At 38.6% G+C, this 19,301-nt stretch overlaps 1 long non-coding RNA gene across 1 annotated transcript; it reads left to right on the forward strand.

The window, feature by feature from the left end:
• Positions 1–379: 379 nt before the first annotated feature.
• LOC134216948 (uncharacterized) lies at positions 380–5,907 on the forward strand. The gene is made up of 3 exons (XR_009980882.1): positions 380–430; positions 5,588–5,717; positions 5,827–5,907. It is a non-coding gene; the product is annotated as an uncharacterized LOC134216948 (long non-coding RNA).
• Positions 5,908–19,301: the final 13,394 nt, after the last annotated feature.

The following is a 19,301-nucleotide window of genomic DNA, read 5'->3' on the forward strand; positions in this document are numbered from 1 at the left end:
ATATTTCCATGTTGTGCAATTGAACTGAAATTTACGAAAGGGTGGAAAAAACTCACCACACTCCTTTACCTTTCATCTAGCAGTGCATAATATTGTTTATTTAAAAGAAAATCAGTTCCAATTCCAATCGTCTTGGACACAAAAGAAGAAATAATATGTGCCGAACAAAACGACTTAGGTAACAGATGTCGCGTTTGCATTTGCGCAGCATTTATCTCAACGGGATCTAGTTGAAAGGACAAATGGTGTCGATGAATAATGGCAGCAGATCGATCAGCTGTCACCGTTGTGACTCAGGATGGAGGTGCCAATCACTTGCAAATTTGCAAATGATAAATTTACTGTATTGATACTTCATTTGTAGTGAGGGTGCAGTGCTGTGAAAACATGTGGTGAAGCATCGGACAAGCTGGAAAGGGACAAGGAAAAGGTAACATTTCTAATACAATAGAAGAAACATGTATTTTAATAATTTTAACCATGTATTTTTATTGACGCTATGTTTTCTTCTTATCAATTTCGGTAGTTTTCAGTAGATTTTATGTTTAGGGGTCATAAAGGATGGTTGCGCTAGAAACATCAATCACGGTTGTAACTTTCCACCCAGTTGGGGTTCTTTCACAAACTACGTAACGCTGTAGGGGGAGGGAGGGGTCAAGCCGAGTGTTACGATCCATACAAAACAAATAAACCTTTCATACAAAAAGTGTTACGAGAGGGAGGGTGGGGGTCCGAAATCACCAAATTTAGCGTTATGTAATTTTAGAAAGAACCCTTGAGTTATTACCAAAAGAAAATATCGATTAAGAGAAATCGATCCATGTAGTTACGCCCTTATGATCCCAAGTGCGAGAATTCATGGAATATCATTTGACGTTTTTCACTGTTTGAAATTCGACGGATTGTACTTTTTCACCAAATTACTATTGCCCATTCAGCGCTCGGAACACTTTTTTTAGTCCTTATCGTATCATGGTCAAACAAATCCATTACCTATCTTTTTCTTTCGCTTTATATCGCACAGAAGCAGATTTTTCAATAAGCCAATTTTTCCTTTATTACAATGGGCAGACGCGTCATTTTAACGATAGTATTATCTCCTCATTTTGCCTTTTATCGGGTATACGCGTTCAATTGAAGAAGATATGATACTCAGCGAGCTGGACTAGTGAAAATCATAATTGGCGCCTTATGAATCATAGAATAATTATTCCACCAACATTGGTTCTTATACGCAGTTACCTTCCTGATAGTTCAACCGTCGATGGGCGAGTGGTCTACAAACGTGCCTCCCGTCCCCGACGTCCTTGGTTCGAATCTGGGCTGACGCACTTTTTTTTTAAAGAAAATCATTATTCATAAAGCAACATATTTAAATTCATACCGATTCCTTGGGGCAAATTTCCATAAGGCGTTCGTTAGTTCGAAAAATGGGTTAGGAGGGCAACCACTTCACTCGTTGGGATTTGATTACACGATCCCAATACGCTAGACAGGTGCTTTCGGACAGGTGAGAGTCCTGTGCCGTCGGTGCGGTCAGCATTTTCGTGAGCTTGCTTGTTTCAGCTCGTGCGCAGCGCAAACAGAACAGATTCGAGTTAAATTACCTATGGCGCACTGCCCGGAAAGAGTGCTGATGTATTAGTGATTACGTTGTGAAATTATTGTACGAAACATTAATTTTGCGGAGAGAAAATAGTGAAGTCATGGGCTGTCTGTCGTCTGCTTGGCGTGGCTGCTGCTGCGGCTGCCGTGGTTTAGTTTTTCTGTGATTGCATTGCATGGAAGAATGAATGATAAAAATAACTGTCAACCATTCCCTCCCTGTGCCCTAGCTAAGTAAAATTACATTATTGTGAGTAGGGAGCGGGACTATTTGGGCAGCACTAGATATCGACAGAAACAAACCATGTACAAAAAATTTGTACAAGCCATTTGGTTGGAACGCAGTCGAGTTATTAAGTTGCTGACGGGAATAGGGGGTGCTGTCCAAATGGTTCTCTACCCTATTTAGAATATCTGGCGGCTACACATTCTTTATCAGCAACTGTTCCGGTCAAGTGAGGTTGTGTGAGCTATTTGCCAGTCGGTCTTCAAGCTCAGACCCGGCCGCTCCTCTAATGTGAACGTGTACTATACACATGTGAAAGTGTTGGCTTGACAAATGAGAGTGATTCGACTATGCGTCCAATTTGGGAATCTCGGGATCATTCAGTAGCCGGTAAGTTGCGAAGGCCGACGTAGCTTAGTTGGTTAAAGCACCAGTCTAGCGTACTGAGGGTCGTGGGTTCGAGTCCCATCGAAGGGAAAGTGGTTAACTCCAATACAATCTTCCACATAATGCACATATTCACATCTGAGTTTTCACAACTCACGCAACAGTTAAACTCATGCAAACAGTTATAGCTAACTGATGTCATTTTAAAATTGTAGTAAATCCTAATCATATTGATAATATTCACATTTCAAAAAAGCGTTTTTCTATTTATTGACAATAGCTCTACTTATATATTATTAGGGGCCCTCCTTAGCCGTGCGGTAAGACGCGCGGCTACAAAGCAAGACCATGCTGATGGTGGCTGGGTTCGATTCCCGGTGCCGGTCTAGGCAATTTTCGGATTGGATATACGATATACGAATGCAAAAATGGTAACCTGGCTTAGAAACCTCGCAGTTAATAACTGTGGAAGTGCTTAATAAACACTAAGCTGCGAGGCGGCTCTGTCCCAGTGTGGGGATGTAATGCCAATAAGAAGAAGAAGAAGAAGCTCTACTTATTATTTCTTATGTAGGGGCTTTATTTGCTTCCTAGTAACACCCCAGATGAATTGGGAACAAAAGCGCAAAAAAATTCACTTATAATGCGTTTTCCATCTAGGACTCTTCACCAACAAATGTAACGTGCCTTGATTTGACTGGTTTAACGTAAAACCTAATTGATTACAGTTCGACTGGGGTATTTATTGAAATATTTTGGCTTTTTCAGTCTGATATATTCAAACGGGTTTATATTTGCATTGCCCGACGTTTCGGCCCGTTTATTGGGTCTTTTTCAAGGGAAAAGCTGTCTGCCGTTCTTCGTACACTGCAAATATAAACCCGTTTGAATATATTAGACTGAAAAAAGCCAAAATATTTCATTAAAACTTAATTTTTAAAAATATTTTGTTTATTTTTGTTGTTGCCTGTTTTCCCGCTTGCCGGGCAGTGGCAACTATATACGCCACACTACCTATATTGCTACCAATGTTGTCCCGCTTGACGGGCAGTGGCAACTATATTGCCACCAATCTTTCAATGTTTCTGAACTGTTTAATGTATAACAAACATACATTTGAGTTTAATACCATTTCAGCATTGTATCCTATTGTTGTTTTTGTTAATTTTATTGTTTAGATTGGTCTGCCTTATAAAGGGTTAAGTATATGGTCGTATATTAGGGATGTGCTGTTGTAATCATTTGAAATGGCGACATATATAGGAGAACGGTTCGGCACTTCATCTCATAGCTCCTTTTTCCATCCCATCAAAAACAAAGCAATGAAAAGGAATTTGATCTGTTTTTTATTTTGTGATTTTTCAGCAGTAAGCACGCATGTTAGCAAAAATAAGCAACAAGATTGGTGCTGTAGGGTAAAAGTTTCTATAGTTGCGGTAGTATGGTAAACTCAAAACTTACAAATCAATCGCAGCAACCTACACTGTCAACAGTTGGTATATCTGTCAGTTTCCAAACCGAGCCACAATATCTTTGGTAGCCCTTCTCAACTGGTAAATATCACCAAAATACCTTAACATTTTTTCGTCTATACACCAATAGTTGCGGTAGTGTTCCTATAGTTGCGAGTTCCATTAGAAAACAATGGGATTCGCAACTATAGGAACGCAAATTAAGAAATATCGCAACTATTGGAACATTGTCCCAGTAATTGGAGTTGTAATTTTAGGCTTGAAAAATGAATTCTCTTCCTCCAGAAGCATTTTATTATTAAAACAGAAGCCGACAGCTTTCGAATGCATATTAAAGATAAGTGAAATTAGATTCGATATTATTCTGGGAAAAATGAATAGTGTTGGGGCGTGCTTAGTTCCTCCACTATTGGAACATTTACCCTATGAATACCGGATCATCTTAGTATTGCAGGAAGCACCGATCTGGAAATATTTAGAAAACATGGTTTTTAGCACTAATAATTGACCAATCATCTGCAAATCACTTACCTGGATTAATATTATTATTTGCAATGCCTTGTTATGAAAAAAATATATTTTCAACAGCGTCTTGTTACGAAAAAAAAATCATAACATTGGTCTCTTTCTAATTAAGTTAATGTTCTACATTTATTTAGGTGACACTTCTAACCTCTTCAAGTCGCGAAAAAAGTAAGGTATTTAATAATGGAAGCATACCGACATCACATAAATGTTTACCCTTTGGCCTAAATGAAGTTTTAAACACGAACTAAACTTGAAATTATTTTTTTTCACGGCGTTAAAAAATCTGACCTGCAATAGTGCGTGACGAGAGAAGTTTGCAATGGCGATTAAACGAACGAACGTCAGCACAACGCAGCGCATACCGTCGGAGAATCATTCTGAATTCGTATGATGTGCGTAAAGGGGCGTGTCCAACGTGCTTATCATCCGATTTGTGGATGATTTTCGATCGATGTATCATATTGCTGAACATTGGATGAAAGGTAATTTAAAATCTGGATAAAAGTCATATGCTTTTCGAATGATTTTCATTTCATTCCTTCTCTCGTCCACGGTGGACGGATTTTGATTCTGAAGGTGTGAGTTTTGATTATCATTTTATCAAGTTTTTCGTAGTTCCACGTGAAAGTGGAACACTTAAAAATAGACATTAACATATGCTTGAGTGCATATCTCCACTGTTTTGTGGCATAGATTCTCTGTGCAAAGTATACTAGCGCGAAGATTCGGAAGGAAAGTATTTCCAGTTGGTAGTTCAGTGTCTATTAGATGATTTTTTTTCCTGATTCTATCGCATAGGCTTTCAGAGCAAGTCAACTCGAGAAGGTCGAGTGAAATTTATGCTAAGATAAATGACAAAAGACAATGTTGTGAAAAGAAAACAGAAATTCAAGTAATAAGATCCGTCCGAATTAGATTGTACATCCAAACATGAATACTTGATGAAACATGAGACTGCCATGTGAGACATGACATTATAAGAAGTATGCTAGAAAAGAACTTAATCAGTTATCGATAATACAAGTCAAGGCTCCAAAGGAAACAAATTTACATTCATTTCTCTAATATTTCAAGTATAGTAAATCCCAAAATAATATATTTCATAGCTTATATTACCGCTTTTTAATATTTATTTTCCCATGAATGTAATCCAACACTGGTCACCTGCAAACCGGCAAAATCGTTTTTTTTTCGTCGACACATCGTCTTTTTCACATGTTTACTAGTTGAATGCGAACCAAAACCCACATTTCATGAACGCACAAAATCACCCGCCAGAAATGCCAAGTTGTCGGCCGAATGCATTGCTGGAGTACGTCACCGGTTGTAAATGCTTCTATAAAATTAATAGCCTCATTTTCGTTTGCAGACAGCAGCAGAGGCTCGAGTTCCGTCGATCCGCCACACGGCTAACGATTGGTCGCAGGCCGCACGGCCCAGCAGAGGAGATAGAAGTGCCTTCACGATTTGTCTATTTACCCCCCTGTATTTCCTAAATGGTATGCGGTAGACTGGGTGAATTTGCCAACAGGAAAAAGTCTAACTATTATTAAGTAATACTTTACCAAAACAAGTTTTTATATATATTTTCATGTCGGCATCTTCCAGTCTGGTCTGGTCTGGTCGCCAAAGGAGATAAGCCTGCAGAATGCCTTTACGGAACAGTAAGTCATCTGAGAGACCGGTGGGTTTAGTTGTTCAGCGAGACTGGTTTTCCATACCGCTTTATAGGTTATTGGTTTGCTTCCTTATTCTCATGGTACAGTGCTTTTACGAAATGTGCAATAAGTTTATGGGATTATGGTAACTTTCAGAAATATATTAGTAAAATAACGAATTTAATGTTGTTTCAAAAGAGACTAAAACATTTACATATTGAAGACTGTAAATCGTAATAAAACACAGTACACTTCTATGATTACTTAGTGCAGGCCAAAACAATACTCAAAAGGAAACTAATAGAAATTGGCACAAGACCTCAAATAGGATAGCTTTACACGAACCCTGATCATTTGGGAAGCAAGAGGAACATCGCTCAAGACATATAGCAGTCCTGAGCAGCGTTTTGATCTCATTAACCATAGTATAAATGTCTTGTAAAAAATAATGAGGAAGAAATTATACTAAACACCTCTATTTTCGTATGAGAAATTATGCAGAACAAAATCAAATACCAAATCAATCATTTTGCGACGTGCTAATGATGAGTGCAGCCATTAGTAGCTCATGCTCAACCATTAACGAGCTTCCATCCTGCGTAAGTAATCCAATCCATTAAAGGCATACACCTATTACCCACGCATTACACGGCAACCAAGTTCGGTTGGTTACCCGATGGATAAATTATGAGGTGCTACATCGGGCTGCAAATCGCGCACAATTTTGCATACATTATGCGCTTGATTAGATTAGATATACATCATACAAGTTATTTAATTACAAGGCGCGGTCCGTTGTGACAAGAGCGATCGACCGAATGGGTATGCCGGTGCATTTGAGACAGACCCACTAAATGCAACTGCTTGCACCGATCGACCGATGCATCGTCGAATGATGATGGTCTACGATCGGTCTAGTCGCACCGCCACCATACATGTTGGCGGCAATGTTGGAACTGGTTCATACTTCTTGGTCACCGTCACCGTCATTCCGTTACCACCGTTTCATAAAGCGTTTCTCAACATTTGTTTCGCAATCCAAGGAATATGATGTCGTTCAAGTTGAGTGAATGTAGTAAGCATTGATATCAACATGATAGTGATTATTCGAATCCTTTTGGTGTTTTGTCAGTCCACAACAAGCGGTTATAAACTAGCAAGAAAGATCGTCGATATGGTTCTTTTTTTTCAGTTCAAAAGTATAAGATTGCTCATGTCGTTCCTGTTCGCAGCCAGAGTACCGGTACTACAACTACAAGTGTCAAACCGATGTTGTTGATGAAACTAAACATGCACTACAAGCATAATTTGACAAAATAATTTAAATTGTACTACAGCGCCAACTAGCCTCTACATTTTGGATACATAATTGCCTAATTGTATGGATTTTTCAATAACATTCAGTTCAAAGCCTATCGTGTTCGTCACGCATTACTGCATCACGCTTCTGATTTGATATTAAGAGCTGCTCTTCCGATATCAAAGTGGCACCAAAGCAAACAAATCATCCAAATTTTGTCAACCTCCAAGAAAACTGTATTAACACACACACTTTGTTTTCGGACACGTTTTGATCGAAACACTCTTTAATTTCTTTCATTAAAAAATGGAAAAAAATACATGTAGGGGGAGATTCCCCAGCGCCAGACACCTCCCAATACCGGATACTTCTCAAAACGACACTTGCAGAGGTCCCTCTATTATCAGATCCTCATGTTGTAAACGTTGTACAAAATTTGAAATTGATCAAAATTGCGATTTTACACCTTACTTTAGTAGGTTTGAATCAACAATATTAAACTAAATCGAATGCATTCTGATTATATGTGGAGATGGTCAATATTAGCCATATTTAAAATAACAATCATAATTTGTCAGATTACAATGCAACTATGAAGTAAAACCAAATTCTGTATCCGGTAACTGTTCCCCAGGTCCGAACAGTGAGATTTTCATGTGACCAAATAGCCATTCTTTATACCTGTTTTGTTAAACTTACTGCAATTCAATTGTTTCTTCTTGCTAGGGTACCAGAAAGCCACATCAATAAGCAGAAACGAAAATTAAAGAGGACATTGACAAAGGTAGGAATTTGAAGTAGGATGCCAGAACTTAACTTAACAACTTAAAGCAAGTGAAAAATTTAAATATTCTAAGCGTTGTCTTTTACTCATGTTACATGAGCTTGGTCATATTTAAACATGATGCAATAGTGTCCGGTACTAGGGGACACTTTTCTGAACCGTGAAATTATTCTCTAAAATTCATCACCATAATACATCGTCGAAAAACGAGTTCAAATGATCATATATAATCAATGATTATATTTTGTCTGTATGGTATATAGGCAAACTTAATCCGGATAGTGAGAGAATTTTTTCGTTAAATAGCTTATGTGTCCGGCACTCATCTTCATCAAATTCAAGAAAACGCAATCTTCAAAAGCTTGGGAACCTCTGGTGCACCAGCAACTCATTGATCGCCTCGTACCTATCCCTTCGAGCGGTTAATAGAGTTTATCTAACCGAGAAGTGTAGTCCCCTCGGAGCGTACGAAATTCCACGAAAGGTAATGGTTTCTCCTAGGTTCACTGAAGCGAAGGAAAGGCTTATCTTGTGACTGCGTGATTGTTTCCTGGATTAGGGAATAGATTAACAAAACGCTGCGGGTCGTGTGCTGGTGGTTGGTACGATTGCAGGAAATAAATCTTGTTTTGATCCAGAAAGATGTAAAGCTTGCTCGTTACGTCGCAGTAGCTGTCGTAAAATGGGCACAATTTATGGAATCGGTTTTGAATTTTTAATTAAAAACGAAGTCGTTATCTGGAAAAAAACGGACACACATGAGGAAATGCGTTTCTTAGCTACCATATTACGAACCTGTTTGAATGGTTCGAGCAGGGGTTTATAGAATTCGCTCCTAATAATTGTCATATAAAGCGAAAGCATAAAGGTTTCCCAAACACACGCGACGCAACAGTCGCCGTCACTTGGCGCTTCTGCTGCCGTTGGTGTGGAAACGTAAAATGAAACATTGCATGCAGCGACCCAGCGATAGAGTCGGGGCGATGGGAGGGAGTCTTAATTCGCCCAAAATATGTATTTAATGATGATCATGTTGATGATACTATCATCTATTGCATGCTGTATGAAGGGCCAAAAATGGTTAGGGTGGTTCCATAAGCAGAGACACTTATGCGAAACCCACGGGATGGTTAGAGAATCTCATTCCAAAAGAAAGTTTGTACAACCAATAATATAATCAGGGAAGGGCCGTTTGGCTGAGTACTAGTAGGCCACTAGGCCAAAAATTGTTTGGCCGAATATATCATTTGACCGAACGGACTATTAGGCTTAAAGTCATTAGGCCTGAAGTCATTTAGCCGAATAGGTCATTCAGCCGAACACGTTATTTGAACGAATAGACATTTGGCCGAATAGGACATTTGGCCGAATAGGACATTTGGCTGAATAGGACATTTGGCTGAATAGGACATTTGGCCGAATAGGTCATTTGGCCGAAATGGACATTTGGCCGAAATGGACATTTGGCCGAATAGGAAAAGTGAGAAATGAGGTGTAAAAAATAAGATGTCTCACTTCTTTCTACTTATTTCCCTCTTCTCACTAGCCCTAAAGTCATTTGGCCGAATAGGTCATTTATTTATTTGGTCCAATAGGAAATTTGGACGAATTGAACATTTGGCCGAATTGAACATTTGGCCGAATAGGTCATTTGACCGAAATGGACGTTTGGCAGAATAGGACATTTGGCCGAGCAGGACATTTGGCCGAATAGGTCATTTAAAAAGTGAGAAGTCAGGAGTGAGAAGTAAGAAGTCTCAATTCTTACTCCTGATTTTTCATTTCTCACTTTTTACTGTAAAAAGTGAGTAGTGTGAAGTAAGAAATGAGACGTCTCCTTACTCATTTTTTACAGTGAGAAGTGATAAATGAGGAGTGAGAGTGAAACGGTGAAACGTTTCACTTCTCATTCTTCATTTCTCACCTCTCACTTATTTCAGTAAGAAGTGAGAAATAAGGAATGAGAAGTGAGACGTATCACTACTCACTTCTCATTTATCTCTGCTCACTGTAAAAAGTGAGAAGTGAGTAGTGAGACGTCTCACTTCTCACTTCGCACTACTGTTTTTTCACAGTAAGAAATGAGAAGTTAGAAGTAGGACGTCTCACTTTTCACTCCTCTTTTCTCACTTGACACTGTGAAAAGTGAGAAATAAACAATGAGAATTGAGACGTCTCACTTCTAACTGTGAGAAGTTGAACTGGTCGGGGTTCTACCAAATCGCACTAAGCGTTATTACTCATTCTTCTGTCCAATCTTTCGTTTAGCAGATTTAATTGACCTTGACCAGAGTCTCTTAATTCTCACGTATACATGGATGAGACAGTGTGCCATGAGCTACACAAGCTCACGTAGCGCCTGCAAAAAATAACTCATCTCACTCATCTCATGCGCTAGGAATGCATAGCTGGCGTTACTTAGGCTACGATATTATTGAATGAAAATTTCCCGCCCAAGTTGTTTTACGCACCTTCGCTGTTGTTTGCAAAGGTTTGCGACTCACCGATGTCAATGTGAGGTACGCAAGCTTCGTGAGGCTCGCGTGCGCTAAATTGTATGTGCGCGTCGCAATCGTTGCTCAATCTCATCTTGTTTATTCGCGTGCATGATGTCTGACCTTGACTCGTATCGGATATCCCTCAACCCCATAACTGAGGATAACCAACAACAAATGCATCCACTAATTCAAAAGTAGGTTCTTCCCCGGATTAAGGCAATGTGATACCTTCTTTAAAAGTAGGCCATTGTCCATAAAAAATGGTAGGTTTGATCCCTTCTTAAAAAGTAAAAGTAATTGTTTTTATAGAAATTTAGTCATCTAAGACGAATTAAGTACTCTCCATTTAATTCCACCAATTATTTCCGATATCTTTGCAGATACGTATTTCGACCACAACTGTGTGGTCGTCTTCAGTGTCTCGTACTTGACTCGAGTCGAAATAGAATAGAAATTGAAGTTTGTCCACAATACGGCAATGGTAGAAGTGATTCGACCTTGGGATGTAGGCGTTTTTCTGGGATAAGGTGGTGAATTTAATCCCGGGCGTTGGCCCGGGAGCGGGCCATTTGGCATAAAGTCATTTGGCATAACGCCATTTGGCATAACGCCATTTGGCATAACGCCATTTGGCACAAAGGCCATTTGACTTAACGGTCATTTGGCATAACGGACATTTGGCATAATTGTATAATAGAGTGGCCCAGCCTAGTATGGGGAGAAAAAAAAGTCGTCGGATTCTACGGGGCACCCTCCAGGATTTTGCCTTTAGGTAAGAAAATCATTCTCTGAAAATTTCAGCCTGATCGGTTTTTGCCTAAGCTGGCGCAATTTTTTTTTTTTTTTTTTTTTTTTTTTTTTTTTTTTTAACTAATTTTATTTGCTCCTTATTTGCTATGTTACTTTTTATTTAGTTATTAATACATTTCAATTGCCTCTGGCAGTTAGAATTTTTCCTCTGATTGAATTGAACCATGTAGGAATTACAATGTTTTCAACTTAAACTAATCTTAACCTATTTTATACTAAGGGTACAAGGAGTTAATCGTTGCAATAGAAGATTGCAACGATTTTTGTCTAAAATTGGAAATTATTTTGTTGGACATTTGTTGCAATGTCTCAATATTAGAAATTCTATGAAGTTCATTGGTACTATACAACGGAGGCAACTTCAGAATCATTTTCAGAATTTTATTTTGAATCCTCTGAAGTGCCTTCTTTCTGGTATTGCAGCAACTAGTCCATATTGGCACAGCATACAACATGGCAGGTCTAAAAATTTGTTTGTAAATCAAAAGTTTGTTCTTAAGACAACTTAATATATTTGTTACATTTGGCTTGAATGCCTTCAATGTGACTTTTAAAGGTTAATTTTTGATCTAGCAGAAGTTCTAAATATTTAGCTTCGCTAGCCCAATTAATTGGAACCCCATTCATAGTGACAATATGTCTGCTAGAAGGTTTCAAATAAGAAGCTCTCGGCTTATGTGGGAAAATTATAAGCTGAGTTTTGGAAGCATTCGGAAATTTTCCATTTTGCAAGTAAGTGGAGAAAATGTCCAAACTTTTTGCAATCTACTACAAATGACACGAAGGCTTCGCCCTTTGGCTGAAAGGCCCGTGTCATCTGCAAACAAAGATTTTTGACACCCTGGTGGTAAATAAGGTAAGTCAGAAGTAAAAATGTTATACAATATGGGCCCCAGTATGCTGCCTTGGGGGACACCAGCCCTTACAGGTAATCTATCAGATTTAGTATTCTGATAGTTTACCTGCAGTGAGCGATCTGATAAATAATTTTGGATCAGTTTAATGATGTACAGAGGAAAATTAAAATTCATCAATTTTACAATCAAACCTTCATGCCAAACACTGTCAAATGCTTTCTCTATATCAAGAAGAGCAACTCCAGTCGAATATCCTTCAGATTTGTTGAGCCGAATTGAATTCGTTACTCTTAATAACTGATGGGTGGTTGAATGCCCATGGCGAAAACCAAATTGTTCATCAGCAAAAATAGAATTGTCATTAATATGAACCATCATTCTATTTAAAATAATCTTTTCAAACAGTTTGCTTATTGAAGAAAGCAAACTGATTGGACGATAACTAGAAGCATCAGCTGGATTTTTGTCCGGCTTCAAAAATGGAACAACTTTGGCGTTTTTCCATTTATCTGGAAAGTATGCCAATTGAAAACATTTGTTAAATAAATTAACTAAAAAGGATAAAGAGCTCTCAGGAAGTTTTTGGATAAGCATGTAGGAAATACCATCATCTCCCGGGGCTTTCATATTTTTAAATTTTCTAGTAATAGATCTCACTTCATCCAAATTAGTTCCCAACGAAGGGTCAAAAACATTCTCTTGATTGAGAATGTCTTCGAAGCTCCGTGTAACCTGATCCTCAATTGGACTAGTGAGACCTAGACTAAAATTATGGGCACTCTCGAACTGCTGAGCAAATTTTTGAGCCTTTTCGCCATTTGTTAATAAAATTTTATTTCCCTCTTTAAGCGCTGGAATTGGCTTTTGAGGTTTTTTTTAAGAATTTTTGTTAATTTCCAAAAGGGTTTCGAACTGGGATCCAACTTCGAGACATTATTCTCAAAGTTGGTATTTCTCAGAATAGCGAAACGTTTTTTAATTTCATTTTGCAAATCTCGCCAAATAACTTTCAACGCGGGATCGCGAGTTCTTTGGTATTGCCTTCTTCTCACATTTTTAAGACGGATCAGTAGCTGAAGATCGTCGTCAATAATAATGGAGTTGAATTTAATTTCACATTTAGGAATTGCAATGCCTCTGGCTTCGACAATTAAATTTGTCAAAGATACGAGAGCATTATCAATATCACTTTTGGTATCGACAGGAATATCACCATCAAAATTCCTATCGGTATACGTTTTGAGAAATCCCAATCAGCTCTATGATAATTAAAAGTAGAGCTGATTGGATTATAAATGGCTTCTTGTGAGATTTCAAATGTCACAGGAAGATGATCAGAGTCAAAGTCAGCATGAGTTACCAATTGGCCACACAGCTGACTTGAATCCGTTAAAACTAAATCAATTGTAGAAGGATTTCGACTGGAAGAAAAACAAGTTGGTCCATTGGGATATTGAATAGTATAATATCCCGCAGAACAATCTTCAAATAAAATTTTACCATTGGAATTGCTTTGAGCATTATTCCATGAACGGTGTTTGGCATTGAAGTCACCAATTACAAAGAATTTTGATTTGTTGCGAGTCAGAATTTGAAGATCAGCTTTCAACAAATTCTTTTGCTGCCCATTGCATTGAAAAGGTAAGTAGGCTGCAATGAAGGAAAATTGTCCAAAATTTGTTTCAACAGAAACTCCCAAGGTTTCAAAAACTTTGGTTTCGAAAGTAGAATATAATTTATGTTTGATACGTATATTAATGACAATGGCAACCCCACCACATGCGCTGTCAAGACGATCATTTCTTTAGATAAAATAGTTTGGATCTCTTTTAATGGAGAGTCCTGGTTTTAAATAAGTTTCAGTTATAATGGTAATATGCACATTATGAACTGAAAGGAAGTTGAATAATTCATCTTCCTTACCCTTTAGAGAGCAGGCATTCCAATTTAGAACTTTCACACAATTATTTGGATCCATTGAAACGGAGTCCGATAACAATTTTTGTGTGTACTTTATACCAACCTGAACAGCTTCAGGAATGGTATTTGCTTTGAACATTGCATCAATCATGTGATGCAATTGTTCAGTTAAAAAGCAAAATCGGAAGCAGTCATGCTACCTGAATCGGCAACATGACCGTTATTTTCCGTTGGGACATGGGTATAAACCTCATTTTGAGAAGAGAAATTTTGTCTACCAGCAGCGATGTTTGCATACGTAGGTACATTCGAAAAATTAGAATTTACTGAAGTGCTTGCTACCCGTTGACGAGCGGCAAAATTTGTTTGTGAATTGTGGTGGGTATGAATTGCTCGACCGGTAACCGGTTTCGAAATTTGAGCGTTTGAAAAATTTCTACCCGTCGAATCTGGGATCCGATTGGAATTTCCCGTCATCAATTTTGCACGGGAATTCAAAACTTTTGCGTGAAGGGCATTCCCAGAAATTGGATTTATGATTGCCCCACAATTTGCACATTTAAATTTATTGGAATCTTCCCCAAGTAACAATGATAGCTGAACAGTGAGAGCAATAGCTGAACAATGGTTGGTTAATGGTGTTAATAGCTGAATAAGATGATAGCTGATTATCAAGTTGAACAGTAGCTTGTTGAGTATATAGCGTGTCTCTTGTTCAGCTTATCATCGTATGCTGAATATGATACTCAATAGAAGATTATCCATCTACTCTACAACTTTCTATCCAGCTTATCTGTAATATTCAATGGTGAGCACAATGAATCTTTTATTCAACTGTTGAATGTAATAACAAAAAGTTTGTGCGGATCATAATAAAACCCAGAAATGAATCGAAAATCTCATAAAAAATTCAAAAGAAATGGTACTTATTACCGAAATCTGAAAAAAGACGTGAGAAATGTGAGAAAGTTTTGAAGAGCATGTTTTCAGAAAATAATGAAACCGATGTTGTCCTCCCTGATCACTCAACGATCGATTGCAAATATGCTGAGGAAAATACATTATCGAAAGGTAATCTTTTGGAGGTTTGGTAAATGATAAAATATCACTTGGCAATTTTTATTTGATTTATTAAAAGACAACAACGATTTTCCCGATGACGAACAAATACCGGGGGAATCATCATCGGCAGGGCTCAGAGACGTGGAGAAAGATGAAGACCGTTGTAGCGAAGGAGATGGTATTAGTGATTCACTATCTTATGAAGCGGCGGAAGAGGAAATCGATCGCCTATCAGAAGTATTCGAGCCTGAATCAAACTTCTACAGTGAAGGGCCAAGGGAGGCATTACGAAAATGGGCAGTTAATCATCATGTCATTAAAGTTCACTTCAGAGACTTGTTTCGCAGCGCCTTTGGTTCGAACTTTCTTCGAAGATGGTGGTTGTTGGAAGTCAGAATCAGAGTGGCCAGACATTTCTGCCGCCTCACCTTTCGCTTCTGCAAATGTCTTAGGCGATTTTCGTTTCAGTGCACCACATGGAATGCTATGCCAATTTGAAGACAGGGCTGATGACCGATCTTTGATCAATGCAGCAGCGTTTTTGTTCAGCCACTTTAAAACACTAACGCTGACCCAACGCTGAGGCACAATAGTTATAGTTTTTTTCCCATTTTCTACCGTTTCGACTACGGCAAAGCTGTCAAACGTATCTACAAATAAATAAAGAATACTTTTATGCGCGCTTTGGTATTTTATTTATATTTACCTGGATTTTTCTTCATTTTATTGGATTTTGCCGGAGATCCACTATAGTTGAAAATCTGGGCGAGCACTGAACTGTAAACAACAGCTCTGATATTTTTGACAGCTAATCCATGTGTTCTTACAAGCACTCACATCGCTTATTCAGCTTCAATACAACCTTTGTTCAATACCTCCCAACCTTTATTCAGACATGACGGTATGTATATAGTTATAAGTTATTAAACCCGTACCATTCCAGGTGGAGCAGATGCTAAGGTAAGTGACTATCAATCAATGTACTCAAGTTCGATTCCCAATTATAATTATTAATTCGTATCTTTCAATTTCAGGCAATATGAACAGTGTATATACAGATATCCTTCCTAAATCTAGATCTAGAGTCACATGATAATCGGGACAATTTTTTTTCGTGATGCTACATAAGTGATGATTAATTGCTGATTTGAACATGATTAAGCGACTCTAAAGCTTCATCTGGTCATATTTTTTGTTCTATAAATAGAATCATAAACGATGCACATTTGCTGGATTATTGCTGTTTAATTGCTACATAAAGGTATAAGAAGCGCTCTCACATTCCTGCAACCTAAAAATAAGCGCTTCTACAGCCTTAATTCAGCGCCCGAAGAACTTTGAATCGACTTATGGCTGAATAAAATCACCAAAATTAGATGTTTAAGACCTGAACAAACGATTATAGTTCTTTTACGCAGCTTTTGTTCAAATGAAGGCTGATTTGTAAAAGCTAGAGAAGCGCTTAATCAGCATCAAATTGTTACCTGGGTCTCTCACAGGACATGCGTCCTTGGCGTGAGAGGTTCCACCACAAATCATGCATTTAGCATCCATGTGACAATGTTTGGTTCCATGACCCCACTTTTGGCACTTACGGCACTGGGTGGGGTTTTGGAAATTTCCCCCAGGCCTGCGGAAATGTTCCCATGTAACACGGACATGAGACATAATACAGGCCTTTTCCAAACTTTTCATATTATTTAGTTCACTTTTGTTAAAATGAACTAAATAAAATTCTTGAGAAATGCCCCTCTGGGAAGTACCAGAATGGGATTTCTTTTTCATCTTAATTACTTGGACTGGTGAAAATCCAAGTAATTGAGAAATTTCAATTTTAATCTCATCCAGTGATTTGTCATCACTGGGGAGACCTTCAAGACGACTTTGAACAATCGCTCAGTTTTGTCGTCGTATGTGAAGAATTTATGGCGCTTCTCAGTTAAATACTGAAGAAGACGTTTGCGATCGTCAAAGGATCCCGGCAAAACGCGGCAGTCACCCTTCCTAGCAATCTGAAATGAAACCTTGATCCCCTGAAGGTTACTCAAAATCTCATTACTAAAGCCAGAAAACTCGGCAACAGATACCACAATCGGCGGAATCCTTTGCTTTTCAGCATGAATCGAATCACCTGGGCTAGATTCGATTTGCTCAATATCATCATTAATCAAATCGAACTGATTGCTCAGTTCGATAGGAGAAAAATTATTTCCGACATTAGAGTTTGAAGGAATATCTGAATTCTCCAGCTTCCTTCTATTTTTTCCGCGCTTTGGCAGGACGGTCTTGAAACCTTGTTTCTTAGAAGGAAGTGGAGAATTCAAAGATTCCCCCTTCCTCTTGTTTTTATTAATACTCATTGCTGAGCGTGGAGACGTGACCTTCTAAGAGGTTTTTTCCCAGAACGGTGTCCCTGCAGGATTACCACCGCTTGTCGGAATTTTACTTCCGCAAACGGGTCCAACGTAAAACGAAGGCACGGGTCCTTGCAAAGATCGTAACGGGATCAGTGGGTACAAATAGCGCTAAGAAGCACCGTTGAAATTAAAATAGCTTCGGGTAGTATTAAAACTTCCTTCCGCAAAGAGAGAAAGAACCGCACAGCACGAAAGCACGATGCGGTCTGCGAGCTGGCGCAATTGATTTGAAGTTAATATGGGGGTTTCAGCCGGAATATATGGAAAAATACACCTCTGTTACTATTTCGTACAGGAAATTGGATGGAATAGCCCGTTTGAGCCCATATTTGTAGGAAATGAAGTTAACATGCCAATGAACAATTCCACATAAAATTCTACTAAGATTACACAAACTTTAAATTAGTATTTAGCTGATTTATTTGGAGTTTGGTTGAGCACTTTGAAATTCATTAATTGTCTTGAAAACAAGCGCATGTAATCGAAGGTAACTGCGATATGTGTTGTGGCGCGCGTGCAGTTACTTATGTTTCAGTACGCGCGAAATCACGCATCACAGGCACCTTTGATTGCATGCGTATATTTTCATGGCAATTAATTAATTTCAAAGTGCTCGACCAAACTCCAAATTAATCAGCTAAAAACTAATTTAAAGTTTATTTAATCATAGTAGAATTTTATGTGGAATTGTTCATTGGCATGTTACCTTCAGTTCCTGCAAATCTGGGCTCAATCGGGCTTTTCCATCCAATTTCCTGTACGAAATGGTAACAAAGGTGTATTTTCCCATATATTTCGGCCGAAACCCCCATATTAACTTCAAATCAATTGCGCCAGCTTATGCAATAACCGATCAGGCTGAAATTTTCAGAGCATGATTTTCTTACCCAAATACAAAATCCTGGGGGGTGCCCCATAGAATCGGACGACTTTTTGTATCCTGGGCCAGTCTATTGTATAATTTCTCTTTGCGTTCGCTAAGTCATGCGGGAAATGCCCCGGAATAGTAAATATAACACCCGTTGATAACAATATTTAAAAAAAATTATCCTCTCGTGGAAAGAATGCATTTGCAATGCAATGGAAAAGTGGGCGCATACCCGGATTAGAGCAATGGTGGATGTAATCCCTTTTTAAAAGTAGGCATGTAGCCGGATTATGGCAATGGAGGATATGATACCTACTTTAGAAGTAGGCGTGTGGCCGTATGGAGGATATGATCTCTTCTTTAAAAGTAGGTGCTTGCCCGGATTAAGGCCATGGTGGATGCGATCCCTTCTTTAAAGTAGGCGCTTGCCCGGATTATGACAATGGTGGATGTGAGTCCTTCTTTTAAAAAAGGCGCTTGTCGGGATTGAGGCAATGGTGGATGTGATCCTTTCTTTAAAAATAGACGCTTGCACGGATTATGGCAATGGAGGATTTGATTAGTTCTTCAAAAGTAGGCGCTTGCCGGATTGAAGCAATGGTGAATGTAATCCAGTCTTTAAAAGTAGGTATGTGGCCCGAGTTGTGGTAATGGTGGACGTGATCCCTTCTTTAAATGTAGGCCCTGCCCGTATTATGGCAATCGTGCGTGTGACTTCTTCTTTATAAGTAGGCGCTTGCCGGAAATAAATCAATGGTAGATGTGTTCTTTTCCCCGAGTTGCACAATTCAGATTGACGTGGTTGCAGTAACTCATATGTGATTGGTTTTAGTAACTCGTCTACGACAAGTTTGTTGCTTGACTTTTCAAAGTAAGGCGCTTGCCCGGACTAAGGCAAGAGTGGATTTG

This window comes from Armigeres subalbatus, chromosome 2, assembly GCF_024139115.2.
Source record: "Armigeres subalbatus isolate Guangzhou_Male chromosome 2, GZ_Asu_2, whole genome shotgun sequence".
Lineage (NCBI taxonomy): Eukaryota > Metazoa > Arthropoda > Insecta > Diptera > Culicidae > Armigeres > Armigeres subalbatus.